Source organism: Egretta garzetta, unplaced genomic scaffold (genome assembly GCF_000687185.1).
Source record: "Egretta garzetta isolate BGI_Z169 unplaced genomic scaffold, ASM68718v1 scaffold258, whole genome shotgun sequence".
Taxonomy (NCBI): Eukaryota; Metazoa; Chordata; class Aves; order Pelecaniformes; family Ardeidae; genus Egretta; species Egretta garzetta.
Genome location: NW_009260413.1, coordinates 2,837,789 through 2,849,862, shown reverse-complemented (window position 1 = coordinate 2,849,862; position 12,074 = coordinate 2,837,789). Strand labels below are relative to the sequence as shown.

General features: G+C 40.9%; 1 protein-coding gene across 2 annotated transcripts in view; it reads left to right on the top strand.

Annotated features, from left to right (window-relative positions):
• The window catches only part of NR3C2 (nuclear receptor subfamily 3 group C member 2), a 208,062-nt gene that overhangs the window by 139,882 nt on the left and 56,106 nt on the right, over nt 1-12,074 (top strand). The window lies entirely within an intron of this gene.

The following is a 12,074-nucleotide window of genomic DNA, read 5'->3' as shown; positions in this document are numbered from 1 at the left end:
ACATGCACATCGTGAAGTTAAATGTGAATAGACTTAAGAATTTTTTATTTTTTCTTAAATGTATTGAATGCAAGGGGTGAGTATACATACCATGAAGGAACAGCCACCCTAACCCAGGGGTGAATTATGGATATAAATTATATAGTAATTGTTCTTCAGTTTTCACTGAGCAAAACAAATTTTGAAACTGCAATTACGTCAATTAGGCAGAATGATTTCTGAAAGTAGAATGGAATGATTTGGTTTGTGCCTTGTCGATGTTGTATTTACACCTTGAGATGACTTTTTTCTGTTGTCCTATGTCTCTCTTTTTCAGTTTTGTTTTCAGTGGCTACCATCATTTGGGCTGAAATTTGACATAGTTGTTTTTGCCTAAATATCCATTCCCTTATAATGGGAATTTCTCTCTGGCAAATTAATTACGTGTCTGAAAAATTTGGTATGCTTTAAAAGGTGACTCTTTTTCTAAGTCCCAGTGGTAACTTTATAGGTGTTGAAAGTGCCAGATGCAGATCGAGTCATCCGTGGCTTTAGTCGTACAAGACCTAGGACGATTCCAGTGGGAAAGATCACTGCTGGATTTATTTCTGTGGCAAAGCAAATTGCAATTCCTAGCGAAAAGGTGCAGTAATGAAGGCATGGGTCGGCTGTCACCAAAAGGCAAGATTTGCTCTCGCTTAGAGGTCATCCTGGTGCCAGTGCTGTGGCCGGAGGCGTCGGATCCAGCACGCCTGGCTGAAGGGACCTGCAGGGCTGTCACTTGCGAGATGATCTCTAATGGAATTTGGGATAATTAGACGAAGCTTTGATTCATCAGTGGTTTTGCTGCTATGTGATACTTTCCTCTGCCTCTTGAGGTCGGACAAGTAAGCGAAGGGTAAAGTCGCTGTTTGCAGGGGCACAGGAGGGTTGCCCTGTCCCATTCAGGGGTTTGTGAACAAGGGCTGTGGATGGGGGGTGTGAACAAAGGCTGGGGGCAGAGCTACCTGGCCAGCCCAACCTGAATGCAGGGGGTGGAGAGGGCTGGGACCCATGGCTTTGCAGCCTGGAAGTTCTGCACCCCCTTCGGGGGGGTGCTTGGAAAGAGCCGCTCATCCCCTCAAAGATGCAACTAGTGATCACAATTGGTGTAACACCTTTTCTGCTACTTAATTTACAGGTTTCATTTTAGGTTGTTATAGTATTTTAACAATAAACATACTGTGAAATCTCATTATAATCATCAAATCTTCTGCTGTCCCCTCATCCTCTTTCTTCTGACTGTTTCTTCACATTTACCTGGAATAACAGAGAGCTGAGGTTCCTGATAAAAATAAATAAATGGAAAGAAAAATAAAGAAAATAAATAGTAGACGTATACATATTTCAAAGGGTAAACCAGACTCCTTTTTAAAAAGCCAGCAAACAAATGCAGAAAACTTAAGTTCACCTTGGTCAGTGTCTAATATTACTTCCGTCAACATTTCTGTGTTTGGGATCTCAAGAAATTCTGCTAAAAGGCTCTGTTGTGATGGTATTGCTTGCAGTCTTTAAAAGAAAAACGTTACTGACCAGGGTTCCAGAGGAAAAGATTTGTCAACGTATGTGCTGACAATATTTTAAATTGTCACGATTATTCATAATATTCACTATTATGAATTTAGCATATTTCCAGTCTGAGCTGTAGTAAACTGTACATGAAAAATGCAAGAGAAAAATATGCTTTGAAGATAATGTGTCATTCACACAGAATAAAATTTATGATCTGCTGAGCATGCTAAATGCAAGAACATAGCAGACTTGAACTTCAAAATGTTTGCAAAAACCAAAGGGTAGCTACTTTTTTTAAAAAAAAGTTAACAGCATTTTCACTGAGATCAAGAGTTGGGAAAAGTTTTACTTTGTGAAACAAGCTGCATATTTTTTTAGTAATATCTTATATAAATAGCATGCATCTTATTGAAGGAGTTAGCCCGGAATTTCAAATTAAAAAATGGAGTTGCAAACCACAGAATTAATGCTGTATATCTTGTTTTTTCTGTCTGTCCTGTGAGAATGGAAGTTCTCTCTCGATTTGCCTGTTCCATGTGATTACGACAAAGACAATTTGATACACGCCTGAATATATCAGTAGGATAGTGGGGCAGGCTAGGCAGTTTGAGGTAGTGAATAGAGTGCAACAGGCTTCAGCCCCATATGTGCTTAAAAATATGAATATTCTTATGGAGGTCAATATTTTCAGTAGAGTATTGACTGAAGGAGCATGGCTTAGGGAGCCATACAGTCAGCGAGAAGTCCTTACGTTGCCAATTAGTGTTCCGTGTTTCAGAATACACCCTCCCACCCCCTCACAAAGATTCCCTTAAATTAACTTGATGTTTCACATAAATCTTATTTTACACTGTGTACTTCCTGAAACCCAGTGGTAAGAGTGAGTGAACTGCAGAGCAGGATACTACATCACGTATGTAAACGTAGCAGAGCGGGTGACCGCTTTTATCAGCACAAGTGGGAGGGCATTTCAGCTGCAGTTTAAGATTTTTGCATGATGCTTATTTAAAAAGACTTTCCAGTACTTCTAGACTATTTCTTGTACATTGAAATTTTCCACTAAAGTGCCTTGAAATTTGTAGTATGCCAAGAATGCCTTATCAGATTGTTAGCATGGGAAAGCAGAAGCAGGCATCATGCATGCAACATGATCTCTTATAAATCTATCATATGTACTACTCTGCAGATAACAGCATCTACAGACTTCAGAATTAGTCTTCAGGTAAAATTTAAATAAAAACGAAAATTTGGAAACTTGCTGTGAAAGAAAATGCTGTAAAATATTAGGCGTGTGATTTTGTCAGAACAACATCCTCTAAAGCTCTAATTCTCACTCTTTGTATTACTGTATCCATTATAATCTAAAATCAAAAGCAGTTGAACTGAAAACTAATTTCAAAACAGAAGATTATTTAACTCGGCACTGGGATTGTTTTGGTGTTTGTGGATATTTTTCCTTGTTTTTTCTTCTAAACAGATTTCCAGTGCTCTGTGATTTCACCGAATAGAAGTGCTTTGCAAAGATCAGATACTTCTCCTGTTCATTTTCTGTGCTCTCTGGTATCATTCAGCATTTCTTTGACCACATGAAAATGGAATTACTGCGTAGTCAGCCATGCAGCCGTGTTCAGACTTCCAACGTGCTGAACCAAAAGCTTTCGTACCCCCTCTGGGTTTCAGGAGGCTCTAGCTGTCCACCGTGACCAAGTGTTGATGTGGCTGGTTGGTACGAGCACTGCCTCTCTTGTGGAGATGACAGTGGGAGCCCCGGAGATGGTTTCGATAACCAGTTTGGGGCATATCTTGTCTTGGAGGCTCAGTCCCTCTGGATAACAGGGCGGCTGGAGCACCAAGCAGAGGCTTGTAGAGGCTTTCAAAATTCTGTAGTGTGTTTTAGCATGGCAGAAGAAAATGTACAAAAGTACCTCAAACGCGAGATATTTATGTATATTTTCTTGCTCACTTGTCTCACTGTTGTTAACAGGTTTCATCCCTGCTGGATGGTTTCTCCTGCAGAAAATAGTAGCCTGTTCTGGGCTACATCCCATGCTCCCTTGCCAAATTTCCTCTCTCTCCTTGATCCCTCTCATCAGTGCCCTTTCAGTCTGCTTAAAATAGTGTGTGAGAACCATTTTTATAACTTCTCGTCTCCTTTGCCAGGATCACCAGACCGTACCAATTGTTTTTGTTAACCTGGTCTCAGCCCAGCATGAAAGCAAGTTTCCTGGGAAGGTGAAGGGGTGGGAGAGAGTCTCCACATCAAAATTGGCAGAGCATTGGAGTCTGCGCTTTTAGGTGTGCACAGGGAGCGCATAACAGTATGGCAATTTGAAAAGTTTTGCGTAAAAGCATCAGGGGACACAGTCCTCCTGGCTCCGCTTCCAGAAAAAAAGGGGAATTGGGTTTTTATCTGTAATCGCTGTTGGAGGAAGTGCTGGTAGTTCATCTGTGCTTTGAAACTTCAGCTTTCTGGAGGAAACCAGTGCGGTGGTTAATGCGCAGAGCATGAAGTCATTGTTAGTGATGTAATCACCCCCCTCAGGACAACCTGCAGCTCCTTCTCCGGGATACCGAGTAAGAATTGGTAGCGTATATGAGATTAGGCAGAGAAAGAAGGTTGGGTCATCACAGGCCAACACACTGGATTTGAGAATGTTTTTGTCAACGTTGTTTATTTATAACACGTTATAATTAAATGGCAGTTAAACGCAAGGTTTTAAAGTGCATGGAAAATTTAGAAAAATGCTGTGTTGCAGAAATTCGCGGGCTACCCTCGCTATTTGAGCAGCAGCTGATGCGCCTGTGCTTTTAAAAGAGCCCTAGCTGGCTTTTGTAGACCCTGCAGAAAATGATGCTGTTGAGACTATGCTTTTATCTGTGTCCCAGGTAGTTTTAATATACTTTGCTTGGGTAGATGAAATGAGCTGTGTGGTATGGACCTTTGACTGCAGTGCAAATGTGCCCTATGAAATCACCAGTTAGTGGCTGAATGGAGGAAATAATACATTTAGAAGGTAAATAAAAAGACTGAAGAAAGAGTTGTGGAACAGGAGAGGGGTAAAAAGACTGGAGGTGAAAGTAGGTAAAGGAGAAGGTTAGAAAATAAATGCTACTGAAGGAAAGAAAAAGGAGGGGGGAGTAGAAAGTAAGGAGACTTACAAAAATATCATTAAAATGATAGATAAATTAATCCAGTAATATAAAAAGGTAAAGCAACTGAAAGATGTCTTGGGATCTAAAAGTAGCAGAAGGTAATTGAGAATGAGAAGCAAGCAGGAAATATCCCAGATACCGTGACTATTTTGCCAAAATCAAACCAAATTTTAATTAAGTCTCTAATTTATCATAAAGGAGGGAAAGCTCTAAATTCTTGCTTCAGAGAAGGATTTAGACTATGCCAATGCTATAAGTACGCTCTGTACTTATGTTTATAATAGATTGATAATGTCGTCCTGAGGATTGGGCAGATGCAGCTGAAGAGCATATTGTCTGGGACTGAGACGGTTGGGTGGGCAGAGCTGTGGGGTAATAAGGGAGATGGACCCTGAAGTCAGACTGAATTTTGGGAAACCCTGAGATTCGGTATCTAAAATACAACCCCCCAAGCATTCGCTATATAAAATGAAGGAGCAATATTCATATCTAATTGTATCTAAGTTCTGTACTTCATCTGTGGCATTTATAAGCTTATTCTGCATTACACATAAATCTCAGAGTGAGGAGTCGAGTTTATTTGTTTACCGTGGTCAGACTGGACTGGTTTAAACAGAGCTGAGGAAGTTAATTATCAAATGTCTCAGGTGGGTCTAGCAATAAGTAACTAGTTATGGAGAGAGGGACTAGCCATGGCTGCAGCCTTTGGATCTGCAGTGGGGGGACGGCTCCTGCCCCGCTGCATGCGGATGGTCGGCTGGGAGGGACTGCCCTAATCTGTTTCCCAGGTTGTTCGAACCAGTTCAAGAGCAGTAAAACAAGGTTATGTAATTGACATGTGATGTAGCCTAAAATAGTGACTGCAAACATAGGCTGCTGTTGCTGGGCAGGTGTCAACTGGTAAAAAAAAAAAAAAAAAAAAAAGCCCTCAACTGTGTAACAAATGGACCTTTTAAATGAAAATGCAGTTCTGATTTCCATTGAATAGCAGGCATTTTCCTTTTTTTTTTAATTGCAAGAAAGAGAGGCTCTGTGAAAACTGAAATTTGGCAAGAGATTCATCATCATACTTACTGTGCTGATTTATTTGAGAGTGCCTACCTACTGCAGATGGTGAAATAAAAACCTCAGGTATACGCAGTTTGTTTCTTGATAGTGTGATACAACTCCTGTCAAACAGAAAATCCTTTTCTGTATGTGGAAAATACTGTGATAAGTCTTTGAAGTAATTTTATTTATATACTTGCCATTAAAAGGTAGAAATAGTTTATTTTTATTAATAAAAAGAGCTTATACGGATTACAGAGATAACATACGTTTCACCAAATCTGTGAAGGTTTCGGAGCTGGATGAAAGCGACATATCGCATAGCTCAGTGAGCACAAATGAGAGGTTAGGATGTGCAGATTATGTGATTTCTAGCTGTAGGCGGCAAAGCCCTTCATTAGGTCTATACCAGAAAGCAGGAAAAACCTGGTGTTAAGTTCTGTTTGCTGACCAGATACTCCTGAGGTGAGAGGTTTCCCTTAGAAAAGCCTGATGATTTTCTGCAGCATGTTTTCTTTGTCTTTCCTTCAGCAGCGAGAGTCTGTAGCCCAGGTCAGAAGGGTTGCAGGGGCTGGGCTCGTGCAGTCTGATGGGCTGGTGGGGAAAGGGAAAGGGACAGAGTTGAGTAGTAAACAACATTTATGGGAATGAGGGAAATTTAGTGTAGAATTACAGCCATTCAACCCAGATTTTTTTCTCGCCCTCATTCGCTAGTGTTACCAGGAGTAACTTCAGTAAAATGGGTGGTCATGCTGGTAAATACCGATAGGAGCAACAGGAGGATCTTTACAGGAGTTCCCTTGCGCTAAGGATGCCCAGTTTAACACCTGTACACGCCTGCTTGAGCAGGTGCCGATAGGTACTCCAAGCCTTTTACACGTATCGTTGTTAGGGTGGAGATAATCCTCCTACTTGGGAGATATGGAGGAATCTAGGCCCTTATTCCAGCCCAGAAGCTGCAAAAGGGGTCGTAGTTCCAGTGTGCAGATCTGCAAGGCAGGGCTGGAGGTGGCTTCCAGCTCCTCTCTCTTCAGACCCTGGAAGAAGGCTTGGCTGTTCTGGCAGCCTGCAGGGAGAAGACAACTTTGCCTGCAATTTTATGAGTCAAAGTATTAATTCTTATTGTGGAGGAAGAAGGAAAGCTTGGGCATTTTACGTGCGTTTTGATGTGCTTCAGTGAGACGCTATTTTAAAAGGTGAGGTTTTTTTCAAACTTACTCGGCTTTGTTTGGTCCTTAGCTGCCACTCCTGTTTTCTCACTTTCCCGTCCCTTTGCAAAGCTTCCTCAATCACGTCTTTGTCTTGGGACTGAAAGCACACTCCAGTTTCAGACGTTGTAGCCGGAGTGGCTTTTGGACTTTTCTCTTACCTTTCCCAGGGGATGTTGCAGTGGGCATGTAGCTCTAGCAGAGGAAAAAAAAGAGTTGGCTGCCCGGGTAGAAGTGGGAAAGAACGTATGGAAGGCAGCGGTGCTGCAGGAGAGGAGCTGGGCGTTGGTGGCACACAAGCGAGCGTGAGTCAACAACCTAATGCCATTGCCAAAAGCCAGATCTGGTCCCAGATTGCATTAGCAGGGCTGCTGTGTGCAAGATGCAGGAAGTAACCATTTTATTGGGCTTAATGATGGTGAAACTCGGCAAGAAAAATGCACCCAGTTTTGGGCACTTTGTTTTCTGAAAGAAGCTGGAGGAGAATAAGAGGAATGAGGACAGATTTAGGAAACATGACCTATGAGGAAAGATTGAGAGAGCTGGATTTGTTTAGTCTAGCAAAGAGATGGGGAGCGTAAATCTTTCGATAGGCATGAGATTGTTGTAAGAAGGTGGTGACCTATTACTCTTAGGGGGGGTGCTAACGTCTCTTTCAGTTGCAAAATATTCCCGTTTGCATTAAACGCAAAGGGAAAAAACACAGCTTCAAGGCTAGCTAATCACTAGCCTAATTGCATGGCTTATAGGGAAGTTGCAGAATACCTTTCCTCAGAAAGTTTTAAGACAAACTTAGAGAAAGGAATAAAAAAAACCAAAACAAAACAAACCTGCCTGAACTGTTAAGCTAGTCTTATTATGCTTTCATGAGTGGGCTTGAATGAAACACTCTTTGGATCCTCTTCCAGCACTATGCTGCTTTTTTTTTCTTACAAAATTTAACATTTGATCACAGTAGTTGCTATTTTAACAAGAGAGCAGAAATGTAGAAGACTTATTAATGATTTGCAGTTCCTGACTTGGCCTTCAAAAAAATGGGGAAAAAAAATAATTTTCAGGAGGAAGATAAAACATGGAATATTTCAGAAATTTCTGTAATTTTCTAATTTTGCATTAGACAGTAACAGAAATACTACCTGATGAGAAGCATCTATACCCCATTCCTATCTCAGCCTTACATGTCTGGAAGTATTGCAACCCCTTGAAGAGTGCAGCAGTGCTCTGCACATGTACATGAGCTCATCAAGTCAGTTTTTGGGACCAGAGGCTCAGTCATTGTGCTGGAGTTTTAAAATGGGGAAAGGCACAACTGCCGCTGCAGTCTCATTTTGGCAGTAATTCATAGGCCAAATAAGAACAGCTTTATTTCTCCCCTCCTTTACTGCTGAATTTTGCTTGTTCAAGAAAATGTACTAAGAGGGAAGACTGAATTTCATGAATACTTCCTTTTTGTTTTCTTTTGTAAGCCTATAAAAGCAGGGAATTAAAGAGTCCTTGCAGGTGAGAGAGTTGGAAACATTATTTTTGTACATGCATTTGGATGTGTCATTCTGTGGTACTGTAGTGACACAATAACCTGGAAAGTGCAAACTCAAATATTCCTCTAGCTCTACTGTGAATAGGACAGATCTCTATGTCTTTTTAGTGTGTAACTGTGTTGTACCTATTAATTATTTATTTTGAACAGGAAATTTTCCTGGCATCTTTTGTAACTCTATTTTAGATGGAACAGGAATTAGCTTGTGTAAGTGCACTTAATGGTGGCATATGTAAAAACTACTTTCATCTTAATGCATTTAGCACATGGGAGATGAGAATTTGATCTTTCCTCTGTCACTTTCCAGCCCACTTGTGGGTGATTAAACTGGATGAAAAGAACAACTGGATTAAGCTAAACACAAGCTATACAAGCAGATCGATACTTGTCTTGAAAGAGTTGGAGATCTAGCACCGCAAAGACACGAGCATCTCTGCAGGACAGTCTCCATTGCCTCACTGAGATGCCGAAGAGCCCTGGAGATCTTGAGAGAGCTGCATCGATTTCAGATGTGTAGGGTTTTGGTTTGGTTCTGAAGTTGAGGGGCATGAGTGAGGCTCATGCTACACGAATGAAACATACTGATTCATTGAGGGTCTTTGCTTTACTAACTTATTTTACAAAATTGGTTTTGTTTGAAATATACCATATTTGATTGCATGGAAATCTGAAGCCATTTTTTTCATCATAGATGATAAACTTTTTAACTGAAAAACTGTTCATTATTATTTCATAGCTGTACTCTATCTAGAGGGTTTGTCTGGATGCTGATCCATCCTGTTTCTTAAGGGTATTCAAGTTACTTCCATTAATGTAAGCTTTAAGGTGACTGTGGTTATTTAATCTTTTTTAGAAATGAAAAAAAAAAAAAAAAATTGACAAGAAGACATTTGCTGTTTGGAAAGACTTGCTTACTAGAAAAACTACTTACAGATTTTGTACCATACGTTAGTATTCAGAGATGTGTGATTCAAAAATTGATGAACCTTTACTGAGTTATGTTTTCTGAAATGATTTGGCCTGGAGTAGATAGGCTAGAAAGTAATAATTGCAGGCTACCTAAGCCATTTGAAAGGTGACTTACGGAAGTATTCTGCTATTGTGGGAATATTTCTTATGAAGCCACAGTGTGACAGTGATTGAATCAAATAAACATTTCCACAATATTTAAGAATGTGACCCAAGTAATTATCCTGGAGCGCATAAATGTTAACCGCGTTTTATTAAACCCATTAGCTTTTGAAAGCGGTAGTGAAAAATGTTGACTTAACAGGTGTACGGTTTCACAGAGCAAACTGCCTTCAGGGTAGTTCTGCAATGGGGTTCGCTTTGCAGCATTAGTGCTGACTTGTATTAATAGCCTGCACCCGCCTGTGGAAGCCTAAAAATGGTATTGCAGTACTCTGTGATGTTCAAAGGACATTGTATGAGCACTGAGCAATTGTACTTGCATTCCTAGCGGAAAATAACCATTTTCCCCTCTCCCCACAAAAAGATAGTGTACCAGTATTTGTAAGGGCATATAAACCATCTTTATACTGTACCTCATTATTTTAAACACTTGTTTTCTACTTTAACTTTACTTTCATGCTGTCTGCATGATATTTCTTTAGGAGATGTGCTCAAGTCAGTACAAAGCAAAAAAGTAAGTAGGAATTAGGTTGATGTTTCTGTTGCGCATCTGGTTTTTGTATAGATCACATGATAAAATAAACACTGTGTGATGAGCAGGTTTTCCTTTTGTGATTAGCTGAGAATTTTATCTTTTTATTGTTTAGCAGGCCTACTTAAAGACCGGCTGATGGGTACTGGTGCCGCCACTATACTGTACAACTTGATTTTATGCCTGACGTAACTTCATGAGCTCATATTCATTAATTATTTTGCCTAACTTTTATTGTTTTTCATCTGTGTCTCAGTGCTAGGTAGGGTCCCTTAATAAAAACCCATATTTGCCTATCTGCTTGTTGTTTAAACGTCTAGAGCATTATCTGAATTATGATACCTTTGTGATGTTACAGTAATACTTTGCTTACTCAAGTAAGGTCGGTTCTCTTTGTGTGAGAGAAGAGATGCAAGAACCAGCCCAAATTTCCGTTCACTGTCTAAATGGATAAAATTGGGTAAGGGTGAAGGGAAGTCAGGTGCAGAGATAGAAAATGACTTATCTAAAGTTTTAAGGCAAATTCCTGAAAGATCCCAAACCAGAAGCCACGTCTCCTGAGTCCCGTGAATATTCTCTTTGTCTTTCCCTGAGGAAGCATGTGTGTAATTTGGAAAATACCTTGGCAAACATATTTTACACTTCTTGTCCTGCAGCAGCTCTGTCCCTGTATCGAGCCTGCATCTTTGCTCCCACTCCCCGCATGTGTTGGCTTCCCACGCATTTCAGTGGAGCTCAGCTTCTGAGCCCAGCCTAGGCTTCCCCTCCCCACCCACAGCTGGCACTCACTTCGGTCATGGGCATCAACTTGAACATCACTTGTACAACTCTTGAGTTTCTGCCTGCTTAATTTATGCCCTGCTTAGGAGTCCCTCTGCTTAGTTGCTGGTTGGTGTTACTGCATTTGCAATATGAATTTTTTTTCTTCCTCTACCTTGCGTTTTGGACACCTTTGTTACGAACTTGTGTCTAGTTTATGGAGTAATGAGTTTCTCGCTTACATCTAAAATGCCTGTCCCTGAGACTCAGTAGTTCTTACAGCGCCCGCTACATAAGCCTGCAACACACTGTTGTATTTTACACAGGACTGTTTTCTTGAATTTCACATGCTGGTAAGTCCTGCAGCTTAACTTACAGTCTGTTGTACTTCTGTATGCTGTGCCATCTCCTTTCATCCTTCTTCTGGAAACGCTCTGCATTGCTTTTTTGTTGTATTTGCTGCAAACCATTCGTTATGGCCACCTCAGATCCCCAGGTGCCACCTCTGCATCGAGGCAGCTAAAAGAATCTTCTCCTCTCGCTTCTCCTGTCACGCTGCACCAACCCCTCGTGGCTTCCTTTATTCTTCCACATAAAATTCAAGCACCTTACTTTGAAAAGTCCACGTGGTAGTGCCCTTGCCTGATACGCTGCATCTGTTTGCTCTACCTGCGTTCCTCCCACAGAGCAAAAACACCTTTTGAGTCTCCCAAGTTGCTAAATGCCACCCTGTTTCCCTGGTTGCTGTGTATTTCCGTTCTGCTAAATGTTGTGTGTTAAATACCTGCTGTCTCCTGAGGAGTGCTTCTGTGGGGCTTTACGGAACTGAAATAATAACGGTTGTGATTTAAGCCCGTTTTGGTAAACCCTTCAGAAACCTGCTGTACAGAAGGTAACAGATTAAATCAGAAATCAAGCACTCGGTGAACTGGTTGAAGACAGTGCAGTGTGTTGGGAAAGTTAACCTCTGCTTTGCATTTCTGCTTTAGATTGTGAATTTCTTTAGTGTGAGAATGGCCCCTGGTTTTGTACCAAAACTAAGAGCTGTCAGGATGCTCTCTGATACGGCACGTGTAAGAAGATTTGAGAAGGCTCAAAACAATCGTTTGTTTTTTGCAAAAAGAAAAATTCCAGTCCTGCTTAGAAAAAAGTAATGAGATGTCTCTTCTGAATGGCA